Source organism: Jaculus jaculus, chromosome 18 (assembly GCF_020740685.1).
Source record: "Jaculus jaculus isolate mJacJac1 chromosome 18, mJacJac1.mat.Y.cur, whole genome shotgun sequence".
NCBI classification, from domain to species: domain Eukaryota; kingdom Metazoa; phylum Chordata; class Mammalia; order Rodentia; family Dipodidae; genus Jaculus; species Jaculus jaculus.
In genome coordinates, this window is record NC_059119.1 from 11554924 (window position 1) to 11572542 (window position 17619).

General features: G+C 48.0%; 1 protein-coding gene and 1 pseudogene across 1 annotated transcript in view; one reads left to right on the forward strand and one right to left on the reverse strand.

Annotated features, from left to right (window-relative positions):
• Positions 1-17619, reverse strand: part of LOC101600931 — a 55645-nt pseudogene that overhangs the window by 24732 nt on the left and 13294 nt on the right.
• Positions 6985-17619, forward strand: part of LOC101607543 (core histone macro-H2A.2) — a 55199-nt gene continuing 44564 nt past the window's right edge. Inside the window, exon 1 of the mRNA XM_004657887.3 lies at positions 6985-7043. The gene's annotated coding sequence lies outside the window, so the exon portion shown is untranslated. The remainder of the gene's footprint in view (positions 7044-17619) is intronic.

Below are 17619 nucleotides of genomic sequence, written 5' to 3' on the forward strand. Positions count from 1 at the left end.
GCCTGCCGGATTTAGATCTTGCTTCGGTCTGAGCTTTCCTCACTAGACTTACTTCTAGTCATCTCTTTGGGAATGGGAATGTTTACTTAGGGCCACTGCATATTGGAAGTGTGTAACTTGATTTTGGTTTTTTTTTTATTGTATAGATGCTCACAGTTAAGAATTGGTCTTACCTCTCAAAGAGTGAACAGTGTTTGTTTAGATTATTAAAGACTATGGAGACTTGTGAAGTTGGACTGAAGGCGTTTTTCATTATGAGATGGCCATGCACTCATGGAATGTAATGATTTAAAAGTGACTCGTTTCAGCTTAACATTGACAAGGAGTAGACCATTGATAGTTAATCTTCACTGCCAACTTGACTGGATTTCAGAACCACCTTGGGGACAATCCCCTCCCACCCCCGTCCTGGGTATGTCAGAAAGGACAATTCCAGAGAGGTTTAACCTAGGAGGGAAGACCCACCCTAAATGTGACCTGGTTGCCAAGACTGAATAATGGGGGGGCGGGGGGAGCAGGAAGGCCTGATGAGAACCAGCATTCATCTCTGGTTCCTGACTACAGATCCAGTGTGACCAGCCACCTCGGGCTCCCGTCACCATGCCTTCCCGTCCCTGCCGCAACAGACAGTAGTCCCCAAACCGTGAACCAAAATCAAACCTTCCTCCCTTAAGTTACTTCTTGATAGGCATGAGGTTACAGTGAGAAAGCAACTAATTAATAAAGTTCTGACGGCGGACAGTTTCAGTATTACCTCCTGATTCTCATCAACCCTCTGCAGTGAACAACTTAGATACTTATTTTTAAAGTTGAAAAAAAAAAAGCGATGTTGTTTTAGCTTTTGTTTATAAAAATAAATGGGATTTAATGAATGATTGTATAAGTTAGATTTATTTATTGTGTAAACTTGGGGTCCAACATGACATTTTTAACCATCTTAATAACAATCACTGAGTAATTTGGATAATATTGGGAAAGTGCTAGCTAAGATTAGTCAGTCAAATTGTGAAGCCTGTCTGTTAACCATTTGCACATTATTAATAAAATTGCAAGATAAAATCCATAAAATCTCAGTCACCACTCATCTTATAAATGACACACATGTAATATGCACATGAAATATTCATAGATTCATACATATCTATAATTGTGTCTATATCCACTCATACCCACTAGAGCCAGTCCCTCCCCAGAGCACAGGCCATGGTATCCAGAAGGCTAGATTTCCTTCCCATCTGTCAGAATCAGATCAGAACTAGTAAGATGCTTCTCTTGTTAAGAGATCAAGATAAACGGGGAGTGGTGGTGCACACCTTTAATCCCGGCACTCGGGAGGCAGAGGTAGAAGGATTGCTGTGAGTTTGAGGCCAGCCTGAGACTACATAGTGAATTCCAGGTCAGCCTAGGCTACAGCAAGACCCTACCTCAACAAACACCCCCCCAAAAAAGAGAGAGAGAGATGAAGATATGAATGCCAGTCAAGAATTTTTAGAGGGCTGGAGAGATGGCTTAGCGGTAAAAGCACTTGCCTGCAAAGCCTAAGGACCCATGTTTGACTCTCCAGGTCCCATGTAAGCCAGACACACAAGGTGACTCACAAGTGCAAGGTCACACATTTGTACGAGGTGGCACATCCATCTAGAGGTCAATTGCAGTGGCTGGAGGCCCTTTTGTGCCAATTCTCTTTGTCTCTCTCTCATAAAAAGCTTATTTATGGGCTGGATGGATGGCTTAGCAGTTAAGGCACTTGCATGCAAAGCCAAAGGACCCAGGTTCAATTCCCCAGGACCCACATAAGCCAGATGCACAAGGGGTCGTACGCATCTGGAGTTCGATTGCAGTGGCTGGAGGCCTTGGCGCACCCATTCTGTGTGTGTGTGTGTGTGTGTGTGTGTGTGTCTCCCTCCCTCCCCCATCTCTTTCTCTCTGCCAAATAAATAAAAACAATTTAAAACAATATATTTTTAAAAAAAAAGAATTTGAAGACTTGGATTGAATGCCATATGTCCTTTTGATTTTGTTTATTTTAAAATATATTTTATTTATTTATTTAAGAGAGAAAGAGGTAGAGAGTGAGAGAGAGAGACTGGGCATGCCAGGGCCTCCAGCCACTGCAAACAAACTCCAGATGCATGCTCCCCCTTGTGCATCTGGCTAATGTGGGTCCTGGAGAATCGAACCGGGGTCCTTTGGCTTTGCAGGCAAATGCCTTAGCCACTAAGCAATCTCTCCGGCCCTTGTTTGTTTGTTTTTGAGACAGGGTCTCACTATAGCCCAGACCAACCTGAAACTCACTCTGTAGCCCAGGCTCACCCCGAACTCATCATGGTGATCCTCCTGCCTCAGCCAGACAAGTACTAGAGATTAGCGACATGAACCAGTGCAGCCAGCTTTCTGTGTCTTTTTTTAAAAGAATGTGATCCTCTTCTATGAATGATTAACACCCGAAGCCATCTGTTCTGATCAAGGAGATAAAAGTTGAATATCACTCATGCCCACTATTCAAACTAGCGCAACATCAAAGACTTCGCATGTCTCTAGCTACATTTTTTTAAGCCAGGTTGATTACCTGGAATTTCCCAGCTATAAGGTACTTTCAGAAGCTTTGTTTATTCTTCAAAATGATGGATGCTGCTGAGCTTGGTGTTTGCATTCACAACCATAGACCCTAGGCTTCGCTTTAGAGTTATGCTAATTGGTGCTTTGAGGAAATTAAAACAGACCCAAACTTCCATCTAAGGAAATGCTCGACCAATAATGTCCATTTTTTTTTCTTTCTGAGACAAGGTCTCTTATAGGCTCAGGCAGGCCTCAACTCCCCATGCAGGCAAGGATGGCATCGAATTTCTGACCCTTCTGCCTCTACCTCCCAAGTGCTGGGATTAAAGGCATGCACTGTGTTCACAATGCTAGAGATGGAACCCAGGGCTTGCTGGGCAAGCACTCCACCAACTGAGCTGCACCCCCATCCATCTGCTTGTAAGACTCTTGGGGAAACTCAGCTTTCTTCAAAAGAGATTAAAAACCAAAACAACATTGAGTTGGATATATAAATCTTGCACACGTAACTTGTGTGTCAAGCATGAATATATTTCTACATGTACATAGTCCTATTGGAAGAGGCAAAAAAAAAATCAGGAAATTAATAGATCTTAGAAAGATAAAAATTATCACAAGTGGTATGTGTCATACAATAGACTGCAAATAACTACGAAAATAAATGTCCACTCAATTAACACATCCTACATTGGATCGTAACAAAGGAAGCAGGTTGGGGCCAAGCATGGCAATGCACGCCTGAAATCCCAGAATTGGGAAAGTGGAGGCAGGAGGATCAGTTCAAGGCCAACATTGTCTACATGAGATTCTATCTTGAGATGGAAGAAAGGAGGGAGGGAAAGGAAGGAAAGGGAAAGAAATGGAAGGAGGAAAAGGGAAGAAAATGAAACAGGTCTTAGGGGGTAAGTTGAGGAAGATCCTTTTAAAATGAATGACTTGTGGATGAACTTCCAGTCGATTCAACAGGACAGGTATCTGGTTGACTGCTGGTTAATTTGATCCGTTTCTTTTTCCTGCTGTCTGATGGAGAAGCAGTTCGCCCTGCATTTCAATAAAAGTTGACTAGACATCCTAGTTGCTAATGGAGTCAACTCAGAATCAATACATATATTCATCATGTCACACACACACATACAGGTCAGGGGGCAAGAAAATTATTTCCAGTGTAATTGTAATCAAGCTCCTGTAATTAGGCTGTTTGCTGCTTCCTTGGGGATGTGCACTGGGAGGGGCCCAAGGGTCTTTCAATCAAGTGACCAAGTATAAAAATTCTGTCACTGAAAGCAGCTCCCCTGATGCCAGATTAAGAAGTGCCTGAGACCATGAACCTGCCTCTTATTTTTTCATGGTTTTTCAATTATTCTTTTATTATTTGAGAGAGAAAGGGAGAGAGGGCAGATAGAGAGAATGAGCACGCCAGGACCTTCAGCCACCGCAAACATACTCCAGATGCATGCACCACCTCGTGCATCTGGCTTACATGGATACTGGAGAATCAAACCTGGGTTCTTAGCCTTCGCAGGCAAGTACCTTAACCACTAAGCCATCTCTCCAACCCAACCTGCCACTTCTTAACTCTCTGTAGATGTACTCACACACACTCTGCCTCAGTTTCTCTATCTGTGTAGAGGAAACATAGTACTTACCCCCTGGAACTTACTGTGATGAGGATTAAGTGAGTTAATATGGGTGAAATGCTTGTCCTAGGACACTGAGTGTGGATTCAATCGGGGGGACTCCTCTTATTAGGTATTACCCAACTTGGCAGAGGTTTCCTGAGCTGATGGTCACTACAGAACTCCAGATGAACGTGCTGACTATTTTAATGCACCCTAATCACACACACTATATCCTCTCTGTGTTCAGCTTTTGTTTATGTGGTAAGTGTTCATGCTCATGGGCTGGGAATGCAGCTCAATTGGTAGTTCACGAGGCCAAGCACAGAATAAACAGTGTGGTGATGGATGACTGTGATCCCAGCCCTCGGAATCTGGAGGCAAGAGGATCAGAAGTTCAAGGTCATCCTTGGCTATATAGTGAGTTAGAGATCAGCCTGAATTTCACGAGACCTTGTCTCAAACAGAAGAAAAATCACATAGGAAGAGCCGTATAAGGGCTGGAGAGATGGCTGAGCAGTTAAGGTGCTTGCCTGCAAAGCCTAAGGACCCATGTTCGACTCCCCAGGTCCCATCCATGTAAGGCAGACATACAAGGTGATGCAAGCGCAAAGTGGCACATGTGCACAAGGGGGCACACATGTCAAGTTTGATTGCAGTGGCTCCAGGCCCTGGCACGCCAATTCTCTCTCTTTCTCTGCCTCTTTCTCACTCTCAAATAAATAAATTTTTAAAAGTAAGAAGGAAAATTCTTCCTTTAGAAATGCAAAAAGACATCATTAGGAGATGTCTCAGGGGTCATCTGAAATCCTTTAACTGCATGTCTCAGAAAGAGGACTTTATCCTGCATGGATTTCTGATCTATAAGGACCTCCCCAGAGGAAATCGACAGCAAAGTCATAAAAGAAAGCATGGAAGAGTTGGAAGCGTGAAGGATGCCCCATCACTAAGACTATGAGGTCCCTGGGGAGTTGGGGAAGCCACTGGAGATTTAAACAGAAAAAGGTGTTTTCATAAATATTTTATCTTTTTATTTGTGTGGGAGAGACAGACAGAAGCAGAGAGAGAGAGAGAGGGAGAGAATGGGCACACCAGGGCCTCCAGCCACTTCAAACAAACTTCAGGCGCATGTGCCACCTTGTGCATGTGGCTTACATGGGTCCTGGGGGAATGGAACCTGGGTCCTTTGGCTTGCAGGCAAGCGCCTTAACCACTAAACCATGGCCTTAACCACTACACCATCTCTCCAGCCCCAAAGGTCTTATACTTTATGATGCATGCATGATTTGAAGGAAGTCAGAGACTAAGATGACTGGATTGTCAGCAAACCAACAACAAAAAATAAAAACAAAAAAACATGTGTAAACCAGGTGTGGTGGTGCACACCTTTAATCCCAGCACTCCGGAGGCAGAGGTAGGAGGAGCGCCATGAGTTCCAGGCCACCCTGAGACTACATAGTGAATTCCAGGTGGGCCTGGACTAGAATGAAACCCTACCTCAAAGAAAAAAAAAAAGTGTTTAAAATGTCCACGCGCTCAATTTAAAGCTATCTACAAGTGCCAGCTGTTGCCATATTCGTTATAACATGGCACAAATGTTGGAGGGGTCGTGGATGCTTTGCTCAGTCCCACTCAAGCAATCACAGGCTTTTGGTCACTTCAAAGCCCCCCACCGCCTACATCGCGACAAGTTTATGGCCTCAAGCACACAACAATATTACCAAATGGTAACGAGCTTGGAAAACATGGACATTTCTCTTTCACCTGGGATTTTCTTTTTGTGAAGAGGTCAGGTCGCCTCTCAGAGCCCTCTGATTCGTGAGGGAGAGATCAGAGGAAACGGGGACGGCTCCTCCACGTTAACATTCCCCGCTGAGATCAGTTCGTCTGGCCTCCCTAGCCGTGGGCCTCGCCAACGTCTCGCAGTACAAGAGAACCAGGGCTTCCACCGGGAACCCAGGGCTACTCATGGCCATTGTCACACCTGATATGATCCATCACACCCCTCCCCACCACCGCGAGTTTTCTAGAAACTAACGGAAATTGTGCCTTAAGACAATATCCCTGTGTTAACCTCAATACCCATTGGGAGATCACAAATTAAAGTCACCCAATTAAAAATCATGCCTATGCAACACAGTCTTGCCCACCAAAAACACACATTACATCCACATGAGAGTCTAAACGGGTCTTCCAGGTAGGAGAAGCGCATGGGCACCGATATAGATTGTCAGCGCTTGTGGCCTGCGTTCCGGAATTATGTCGGGACCGGGGAGCACGGGAGAAGGCGGCCTTTCTGCCTTCACCTTTGAGCCCCCACACCCCCTCGCCCTCCCTAGCGAAGGTGGATGGGGCTGACGGGAGACGGTGGACGGTGATGTCTAACAGGGTCTCTTCGGTCCTCACCTCCATCCAGCTGCAGCTCTGCCAGCTCGGTGGCTGCAGGAGGAGGAGGAGGAGGAGGAAGAGGAGGAGGAGGCCTGGCGGTTTCATCATTAATACCGCAGAAGGACAATAGCTCATCAAGCCCCCACGGAAAGAAAAAAAAAAAAAAAGCCCCCGGACCCGTCGCCGCTGTCGTCTGGAAGCCTGGGCTGGCGGGGGATGGAGCTGAGCGACTCCTCCTAGAGGTGGTTATGTGGAGAAGGCGCAATCCCTTCTCCCTCCTCCTCCTCCCCCCCACCCCCGCCGCTACTACCCGCGGCCCGGAGAACTGCCGCTTGCCGCCATTGACACGCACCGGTAAAACCCCAAGAAAGGCGAGGAGGGTCCAGCCCGGGGACCGGCGCGGCGCGGCGCGAACCTGCGCCCGGGCGAGGGGCGCGCCGAGGGCACCGGGGCGCACGGAGCCAGGCGGCGCAGCACCAGGTGAGCCCCGCCATGGCGATGGCATTATTGTTTCAGGGGGACTCCGGGGGTCTGGAAACAAAACACGCTGCCGTGGGGGGCAGTGCAGTTGGAGGACCAAAGAGGAGCCACCCTGAATCTCTCCGTATCCATTCCCCCCTCCACCCCATCCCCTCCTCCTCCTCCTTCTCCTCACTGCGGGCGCGCACCCCGAGATCGCCGACCCACCTCTGCCAAAGAAAATTAATAAATCGATCTGCCCAACTTGCTTCCTTGGGAAATTTATTTAAAAAAAAAAAAAAGGAGAAAGGGGAAGGAGGTGTCGCTTAAGACGCGGTTAAAAAAAAAAAAAGATAAATTCCTACGGTGGGGCGAGGGGCGAGGGGTCCCCCGGAGCATCTCGGAGGGAGGATGGAGGGAAGCGGGGTGCAACTGGCAAGCCAGGGCGAGGCTGGTCCTCCCAGGGCGCCTCCGAGGGTTACGAGGATGCGGAGTTGGGGCGCAGAGGAGGGAGACGACCGCCCACGGGGACTGGGCGGGGGGGGGGGGGGACGGGGGAACGCGGGCTGTGCCAAGGCCGAGGGCGCGCGACCAGGGCGGCTCGGGGCCTCCGGGGTGCCCCCCTCCCCGCTCCCGGGCTGGACGCGAGCTGCTCGGGGTTGACAATGGAAGAGGCGCGGGAGGGGAGGGAAGGGACGGCGACCGGAGGGAGGGCGGCGCCGGGGGGAAGGTCAGGCCGGGGACGCGGGGCGCTCTCCCGCCGTGGCGGTGGAGGAGAGGGCGCGGGGAGTCCCCCCTCCCCGCTCCCCGGGGGCACTTCCCCTCGGGTTCCCTTTCCGGGGCGACCGGTGTGTGATTTCCCCGGGAAATGGCGGCTCCTGCGCGGTTCTCCGGAGCCAGCCTCTCAGCTCCCCCGCTTTGCGCGGGAAAATAATAATAATAATAATAAATACCGAGCGGGAGAGAATCGAAGTAAAAGTGGGCGCAGGGCAGGAAGAGGCTGGCCCAGGGCGCGGGCCACCGTGCCAGTCGCGCGCGCCCGCGCGCGCGCGCGCGCGGTGCTTTAGGTGAGAACCAGTCCAGCCTCCCTCGGGTGCCAGCCCGCTATCCAGGTGCCACCCGTGCCAACCTGGCCTGCCTGGGGATCGATCGCTCCCAGGGGTGTGTGTGTTTCCATGCCTTTCCTCGTGGGGGCGCCCTTAGCTCCTGCCCTCTTTGTTCCTTACAACAATGGCCAAAGCAGGCATTGGTTCTCCCCAAGACCCACATGAACCTTCTCCAAGAACTGAACAGGATTGATTGTTTTGGGGGGTGAAATGAGTCTCCAGGGGCGCCTGATTTAGGCCTGGCTCATTGTTGGGCATTTGGGCAGAGGCCCTGGGGTTGGTGGAGGGTGACAGAGGCGAGAAGAAATGGGCTGAGAAACCAAAGCCTGAGTGTGTGTGTGTGTGTGTGTGTGTGTGTGTGTGTGTGTGTGTGTGTGTAAGACCAGGCAAGCTGGGGACCGTTAGCAGAGCTGTAGGGTAGTCCCCCTGTGGAGCGCTTAGTCGGGCCTTGTCCACTTCGGGGAATTCAAAACAAGGGCCCACAGACCCCTGAGAGCCCGTGGAGTGGTCAACCCACCGTAACAAATGGTGGCCTCGCCTTTGTCCCTTGTGTTCGTGTTGAAATGCAGCTGCTCACGGGCCTGCCCAGCGCTACTCCTGTGGGATTAAAAAGGAAACATTACCAAGAGTGAGAGTCGTCAATTATGTTGTTTCAAAGTTACGTATGATTCTCGATATGCTCTTGCCAAACTGAAAGTTGTGACTTGGCCCTTTAGGAAGCTCTGGCTGTGTTCAAATGAAGTGCTCAGAGCTCCAAGACTCGGGTGCTCTACTCTGAGGGTTGTTAGAGTCGCCTTGGTCTGGGGGAAATTCTATCTTGACAAAATAATAATTTACATCTTTAACCCTCCCCCTTTTTTTCTGCACCCAAATTCCCTCTTAACATGTACGCGCTTCTCCTGTCCTCTGCTTTTCCGGTGCTGACACAACGCAGCCTCACCTGGACCCACGCTTCTTCAGACGTCTAACGTTATTTAATGGGTTCTGCCATTTCTGAATAGGCTGCAAGGAGAGTGTGCCTCTGCGGATCCCGAATGCCCTCAGAGATTCCCACCCTTCTCCCTCACCTTTCCGTCTACTTCCCCAGGGCGGCGAGGTGCCTCTGGCCTGCTGTGTCCCTGCAGGTGGCCCGACCCTGTTAGTTATTGTCTGAGCCGAGCGCAACTGTTTTCTCTGCCTCCTGCCAGCAAAGCGGGAGGGGAATTCTGATGTAGGCGACTTGAAATGGAAGCTAACTGCAGCTATGGAGCGGAATGTGCAAACATTCAACTGTCTTTCATTCTTAAGTTAAATGCAGTCTAGGTAGGGGTGTGTGTGTGTGTGTGTGTGTGCTGAAAGGGGTAGGTAAAGGATCATTCAGCAGGCACATACTAAGCATAAACTCTTAAACAGTCTGCATGTGAAGAAGCCTCCACCACAAGCCTGGGAGATGATGAAATAAATATGCAGGCCACAGAGGGTTCAAAGTGAAGTTGGGCTGGAGACATGGCTTAACGGTTAAGGCGCTCACCTGCGAAGCCTAAGGACCCAGATTCGATTCTCCAGGTGCCACCCAGCTGCACATGGTGGTGCATGCATCTGGAGTTCGTTTGCAGTGGCTAGAGGCCCTGGCATGCCCATTCTCAAGCCCCCCCCCCATCTCTCTGTCTCTAATAAATAAGTAAATGAAAATAAATCTTTTTTTTTTTTTAAGGGAAGGTGGTAGGGCCGGAGAGATGGTTCAGCGGTTAAGGCACTTGCCCACAATGCCTGAAGACCTGGGTTCGATTCCCCATGTAAAGCCAGCTGCACAAAGTGGTGCATGCATCCAGAGCTCATTTGCAGTGGCTAAAGGTCCTGATGTGCACATTCTCTCCCCCCCCCCTTCTCTGTCTCTCTCTGCTTGCAAATAATTTTTTTTAAGTGAAGTTGGTGAGCTGGTGGGAAAAGAGATCCTTCCATAAATGACCTCCAGCTCTGTAGGTTGACAGAGCTAATTTGGAGGGCAGCTTGACACTACTAAATAATTAAATAGGGGCTAGAGAAATGGCATAGCAGTTAAAGCGTTTGCCTGCAAAGCCAAAGAACCGTGGTTACATTCCCCAGGACCCACGTAAGCCAGATGCACTAGGGGACGCATGCATCTGGAATTCATTTGCAGTGGCTGGAGGCCCTGATGTGCCCATTCTGTCTCTCCCTCTCTCTGCCTCTTTCTCTCTCTCAAAAAAATAAATAAAAATAAAGTTTAAAAATATTTTTAAAATAATAATTAAATAATTAATAAGCACATCCTATGGCCCAGCATTCCATTTCTTAGGTGGATGTCCTAACAAAGCAAGCACACACACGCTCCCATGTCTAAGGATGTCCATTGCAAAGTGCTGGTAGTTGCAACACCGGAAATAACCTGACAGCCACAAACAGGGAATGGTTGAGCTCTGCATGACTAGCTTCTGGAATACCAGGCAGCAATTAAAAAATAATGAAACCAGGCTGGAGAGATGGCTTACCAGTTAAGGTGCTTGCCTGTGAAGCCTAAGGACCCAGGTTCAATTCCCTAGTACCCATGTAAGCCAGATGTGCATGGTAGCACATGCATCTGGAGTTCCTTTGCAATACAGAGAATTGTGTGCCCATTCTCTCCCTCCCTCCCTCTCTCTCTCTCTCTCTCTTCCACTCTCTTTCTCTGTCTCTATCTATTCTGTCTCTTTCTCTCTCTGACTCTCTCACACATAAATAAGTAAATAAATAATGAAGTTAATGTGTAGATACAAAGACAGAGTAAGATGACCAAGTCATGCTACAAATGAAAAAAAAAAAAAACAAAGACAAATTGGAACTGGCGGTGTAGCTCAGTAGGAAGGTGCTTGCCTCGCAGGCACGAAGCCCTGGGTTTGATCCCCAGCACTGCAAACACTGAGTGTGGCGACACAGGGGTGTGAACCCAGCACTCAGGAGTCAGAGGCAGAAGTTCAGGGCTATCTTCAAGTGCACAGCAAGTTCAAGGCCAACCAGGGATACATGAGAAGCTGTCTCAAAAAGCAAAAGAAAGGAAGGCAGAGGAAGGGGGGAAGGGAGGGAGGAAGGCAGAACTGGAGATGTAGCTCAATTGCAGTACAGTGCTTGTCTGCCCTGCACGAAGCCTGCATTTAGTCCCCAGAACCAGGTTTGGAGGCTGGAGGATCAGGAATTTGAGGTAATCCTCAGGTAAATAGTGAATTTGAAGCCAGCTTGGGCTACATGAGATCCTATCTCAAAGGGAAAGAAGGAAGGAAAGAGATGGCTGGAGAGATGAAGCCTAAGGACCCATGTTCGACTCTCCAGGTCCCTCGTAAACCAGACGCAGAAGGTGACCCAAGTGCAAGAAAGACTAAGGAAGACAGGCGGGGAGGGGACAGAGAAGGAGAGAGGGAGAGAAAGAGAGGGGGGAGGGAGGGAAGAAGGAAGGAAGGTTGGAAGGAAAGTTGGTTGAAGAATAGTAATGCTGTGTGGCACTGTTGCTATAAAAACAAGGTGAAACTATATAGATTTGCATAAAACAGCATAATAAATGTGCAGAATAGTGTCAGAGCTACCCACTAAGAGAGCCGTGACCTAGAGGAATTTCCGAGAAGGGCTTTTCTCACACCCTTGTTCAGATTTATTGTAACCATTGTTATTTTTCACCTTGTACACATTGAATTACTTTGTAGCCAGCTTGGACAACCAAGTGTAATTAGTAATTTAGAGACAATTGATAGATAGTGTGTGCTGGAAGCCACAAAGTGCCACAGCAATTTTTAAGGAAAGAAGAGAAGGGTTGGAGAGATGGCTTAGCGGTTAAGGCGCTTGCTTGCAAAACTTAATGACCCAGAGTTTGATTCCCTAGTAACCCACATAAAGGCAGATGTTTGCAGCAGCTGTCTGCCTTGGAGTGCCCATTCTCTCTCTCTCTCTCTCTCTCTCTCTCTCTCTCTCTCTCTCTCTCTCTCTCTCTGTCTCTCCTTGCAAATAAATTATTTTAAAGAAATTACAGAAGAGGGTTAGTGGCTGAAAGGAGGACTTGAGCTAGGCTCCTAGAGATGGTAACAAGGAGAATGACCACTGGTCCACACTGCTCTCCTCTCCTCTCTGCAACGTGCTTATGTAAAGCCGCTGGCGAGACTAGCGCCAGCTAGCAGCTGGCTAGCAGCTCAGGTTGAAGCATGCACGAAAATGATGCTCAGTCTGTAAGGCCAGCACGCCCTTGGGAGATGGGAGGCAGAGGCAGGACCAGCTAGCCTGGTACATGGAGGGATGAACCATGACAGACCTTGCCCCCCACCAGACGGAAGGCAAGCACCAGCACCTCTGACACCCACACGTGCACCATGGTGAATGCACACCCACACCCACACCAGTGACCCCCCCCCCCCACCGCACAGACACACACAGGGAATACAGCAACAGCTGGAGAATGGACAATTCCTTTCTCTTGGGTGCACACTGAGATGTCTATTGGGAATTAAGACAGAGGGAAAGATGAGTGCTCCCCAAGAATCACAGAGGGAACCTAAAAACATGCTTTCGAAATAAAATATTTAAAGTGATGCCCTTTCATCTGTTCACTGGTTTAAAGGAGATTTACTGAATTTTGATGGTGTATTTAGTTTTATTTTTTGAGAGAGAGACAGAGAGAAAGAGAGAGAGGGAGAGAGAGAGAGAGAGAACCGGCCAGCCAGGGCCTTTCAGCGGTTGTGAAGGCGGGCGCGCCCCCTTGTGGGCATGTGCGGCATTGCATGCTTGCATCACTTCTGCCTCCCGCTGTTCTTGGGACCTGGAGATTCCAACGTTCTTAGTTAGGGCTTTGCAGGCAAGTTAACCACAAGGCCATCTCTCCAGCCCGGTGTCTCTGATTTTGACGGCGTCTTGTTTACGGAAGAGTGGATAAGAATTCAGGAACTATGTGGTGTGCTAGGAGTGGGATTCTGGTTGTGATGGGTTACTCAAACCCCTTTCAGTTTTAGGTTGTTGATTTGAGAATCTCATAATCCCACATTGTGACCCTTGTGAATCCCAGACAAATGGACTTTGGACACTATGAGAATAGAGGTAGGGATGCCTGAAAGTGCCTTGTCTGAGAAGAAAAAATAAGTGTTTGCTGTTAGGAGGGTGGAGATTATATGGTTCTAAAGGTTCTACAGGGTTAAAAGTTCATTACCGGGCTGGAGAGATGGCTTAGAGGTTAATGCACTTGCCTGAAAAGCCAAAGGACCCAGGCTCGATTCCCCAGTACCCACCAAGCCAGATGCACAAAGGCACACCTGCGTCTGGAGTTCATTTGCAATGGCTGGAGGCCCTGGTGCCCTCATTCTCCCTGTCTGTCTTCTCTCTCTTTCTCTCTCTCTCCTTGCAAATAAATAAAATAAAATAACTTTAAAAAAAAAAGTTCATTACCAGCAGGACATGGTGGCGCACACCTTTAATCCCAGCACTCAGGAGGCAGAGGTAGGAGGACTTCCTTGAGTTCGAGGCCACCCTGAGACTCCATAGTGAATTCCAGGTCAGCCTGGGCTAGAGTGAGACCCTACCTCGAAAAACCACACATAAAAATGTTCATTACCAGGGCTGGGGATTCGGCTCAGTGGTGGAGCACTCTCCCACGTACGTGAAGCTCTGGGCTCCACCGCCAGCACTGAAGTAGTTACTACCACTAAATAAGAATAGTAACAAATTTCATTATCAATCCTTTCTACCAGCTCCTAAAAGCATGAGAAAAATAAAAAGGTGTTGTTCACTTTTAAGTCTCTTGTTATCTTGCTGGCAGCTTTAAGCACTGTGGTAGGACAGTTGACTCTGAAATGAAGAGGCAATTAGACCTATGCTTGAAGTGATTGAAGACTGCATTCCACAAAAATAATTGTCTATAATAATGGATATTTAAAAATATTTTATTGTTACTTATTTGAGAGAGAGAGAGAAAATGAGCACAGCACACCAGGGCTTTCAGCCATTGCAAATGAACTCCAGACACATGCAGGTGCATCTGGCTTACATGAGTCCTGGGAATCGAACCGGGGTCCTTAGGCTTTGTAGGCAAGCTCCTTAGTCGCTAAGCCATCTCTCCAGCCCTAATGAGTGTTTTGTTTGTTTTGAAGAAGCAAATTGGAAGAATTCATGTTTATTAAATGGCTCCTGTCAGCCAGGTTCTGTTCTAAACACTTTCTATGAAAGTAGTCATTGAATCCTGACCACAGCCCCAAAGACAAATGCCATTACTCTAACACCCATCTTTCAGGAAAGAAAGCAGAGGCTGATGACAATCCAATCCCAGAGTCACCACTCAAGGAAGCTTGGCCCAACAAGGCTCTCCCAGCATTCCTGTGATTCGCAAGCTGTTACGGCCCTATTAGTATATGCAAATTTTTATTTAAAAAAGGAAACACATTTATTTGCATCGGTGTTTTGCCCAGCTGTGACAAATGAAAGGTAAAGCAAATCAGATTGAGCCATCTAACCCTGTGCCTCAAACTGTCTTGTCAAAAAGTATTAAGTGAGATAAACTGAGTGGCTTCTCAGAAGCCCTTCCTGTTCATTTATCCATCTCACCATCCATCATACTTTGCCCGATTTATTTGACTGGCATTGCCAATTTGGACCTAGAATGAAGCAAGTAATTCAAGTCAAAATTCCCACGCTTTGACATACAAGTGTATGGAAGCTCATCCAGCTTAGCGACTTTCACTCCAGCTCATTCGAGTGTTACCTACACTGGCCATGTTGTATTTTGTTGTTGTTGTTTGTTTGTTTGTTGTTTTGTTTTATTTATTTGAGAATGAGAGAGAGAGAGAGAGAGAGAGAATGGGTGCGCCAGGGCCTCCAGCCACTGAAAACAAACTCCAGATACATGCTCCACCTTGTGCATCTGGCTAACGTGGGTCCTAAGGAATCAAGCCTCGAACCAGGGTCCTTAGACTTCACAGGAAAGCGCTTAACAGCGAAACCATCTCTCCAGCCCATGTTTGGTTTTTTGTTTGTTTTTTTAATTTTTTATTTGCTTTACTTATTTGTTTGAGAGTTACACACAGAGAGAGAATGAGGCAGATAGAGAGAGAGAGAATGGGCGCGCCAGGGCTTCCAGCCACCGCGAATGAACTCCAGACGCATGCGCCTGGGAAATCAAGCCTCGAACCGGGGTCCTTAGGCTTCACAGGCAAGCGCTTAATCGCTAAGCCATCTCTCCAGCCCCATTTGTTTTTCCTCTTAAATCCAACATTACAATACATAGTCTTCCCAAAGCCTTGGGAGTTGCTTCTGGATAGGAAAGGCAGTCCTTAGGATATAGTTTAGATGCCTAAATTTGAGTGTTTCCATGGCAACAGGATAAACATAATAATAGAAAATCAGATTATCCTGGAACCCAGGACTTGGGCTGGCACTGTCCATAGTATAGTCAGAGAATGATGAAACTTGTATTCTGAACTGCTCGATAAAGCATAAAATTAAATGGTGGTGGACTAGAGAGAAGTCAAGTTCAATAGCTTCCTCAATAGACAACATAAACTTTCAGGTCAAATGACAGTTCACCCGGTTTCCCATCAGAGGCGAACTTCCGAGTCCATCAAAGCCGTCAGTCTTGCAGAATTCCAACGCATGACAGATGTCAGCCTTCCTCTACCTGCCAAACTGCTAAACAGATTGTGTGACCTTAGCTGTTCTCTAGTCGACAACCTAGATCGTTGTCTTGGAGAATGTTCCAGATACAAAATTAAGCCAGCTTTTTCAGGTCCCGGTTATTTATTCATTTATTATTTATTTTATTTTATTTATTTTGAGAGCGAGAGCGAGAGCGGGAGAATGGGCTTGCTAGGGCCTTCAGCCACTGCAAGCGAACGCCAGACGTGTGCGCCCCCTTGTGGTGGATGTGCAACATTGCATGCTTGTGTCACTGCGTCGTCTGGCTAGGCGGGACCTGGAGATAGGAGCTTAGGCTTTGCAGGCACACACCTTAACCACTAAGCAATCTCGCCAGCCCAGGCCCAGTTTTTTAACTTAATTTCATTGACAACTTGACGTCTGCTTACAATGTTATTTTGATGATATGCAACCCCCACGTTACTGTCTTTTGTCCCCCTCCCACTGAGCTTAGCCAGAATAACTTGCATGAGCGTGGATGGCAGGTTGTTTGTCGGAGTATGAGCTACTTACTGGTGCCGTGTCGCTGAAGAACATGACTCCCCTCCCTCAGCGGCCAATAACTGCCAATAACTCCTCAGGGAGGAGTGCGGAGGGGGTCGTCTCATGGGCCCCTCCCCCACCCATGATGGAACATTGAGGGGTTCAATCTTGTGTAGGAAACCGCAGCTGCTTATGAGTTCAGCTCAACAGTCACCCACTGCCACAGTGTGGAAGTGGACAAAGGCCCCGCCTCAGGCAACGCTGGACCACCATTGGGATTTAGAGGTTTTTCAGCTGCAGAGGGGCCAGTGGCAGCTCCTCAGTGGGGTTGGCACTTGGGGCCATGGGGGTCACGAATGTAGGTAACGTGCAAACACTGCCATCTGTCAACAGCCTCCAGTAGTGAGAACAGGATGGGCGGGATGGGCAGGGAAGGGTGGAGGAGGAGCAGCCCACCAGTGTGTTCTCTTGCCCAGCATACATGGATGTCCCGGGGAGCCCCTAGCAGGCCGGGCAGCAACTCTGCCTGGTGCTCATACCCTCACCCCAATATTCCACCTGAGAGACAAAACCTCAGGCAAAGTCCGTCCTCTGCCCAGAGGACGCTGCTCACAAGAAACCGCTGCTGCTTTGAAACTGTCCGATGCTGAGGAAACAGGGTCATTTGCCCGTGACTCCCCCCATCTGCTCTCAACGAACGAAAAGACAGGCAGAGATCAGGCTGCATCCAGTGGGGGCTTTGTCTTCTATAAATTTGAACCTTGTCTTCTATAAATAAATACATTCAAAAATCATTTCAAAGCCAGGCGTGGTGGCACATGCCTTTAGTCCCAGCACTCGGGAGGCAGAGGTAGGAGGATCACCGTGAGTTCGAGGCCATCCTGAGATTACATAGTGAATTCCAGGTCAGCCTCAGCTAGAGTGAGACCCTACCTCAAAAAAAAAAAAAAAATTATTTCTTCAAGGATGCATTCCTAACTTAGATGATTAGCTATTTCTCATCCAACAGTTCCATCTGTGGCCAAACATACTTATATTAAACTATAACAGAAGGTTAGTCATGAAGAAAGAAATTATATAGCAACAACTTCTGGTTTTCTCTTCTATAAGAAACACACACACACACACACAGAGCCAGGCACAGTGGCTCACACCTATAATCCCAGCACTCGGGAGGCTGAGGTAGGAGGAGCATCAAGAGATGAAAGCCAGCCTGGGCTACATAATGAGTTCCAGGTGAGTCTGAGTGAGAATGAGACCCTGCCTCAAAAAAGAGAGAGAGAAAACCATAACTCACACAACAAAATGTATTTTTAAAAAAGAAAGAAAAGACATAATGCGGTCTGGAGGCATGGCTTATAGGTTAAAGCATTTGC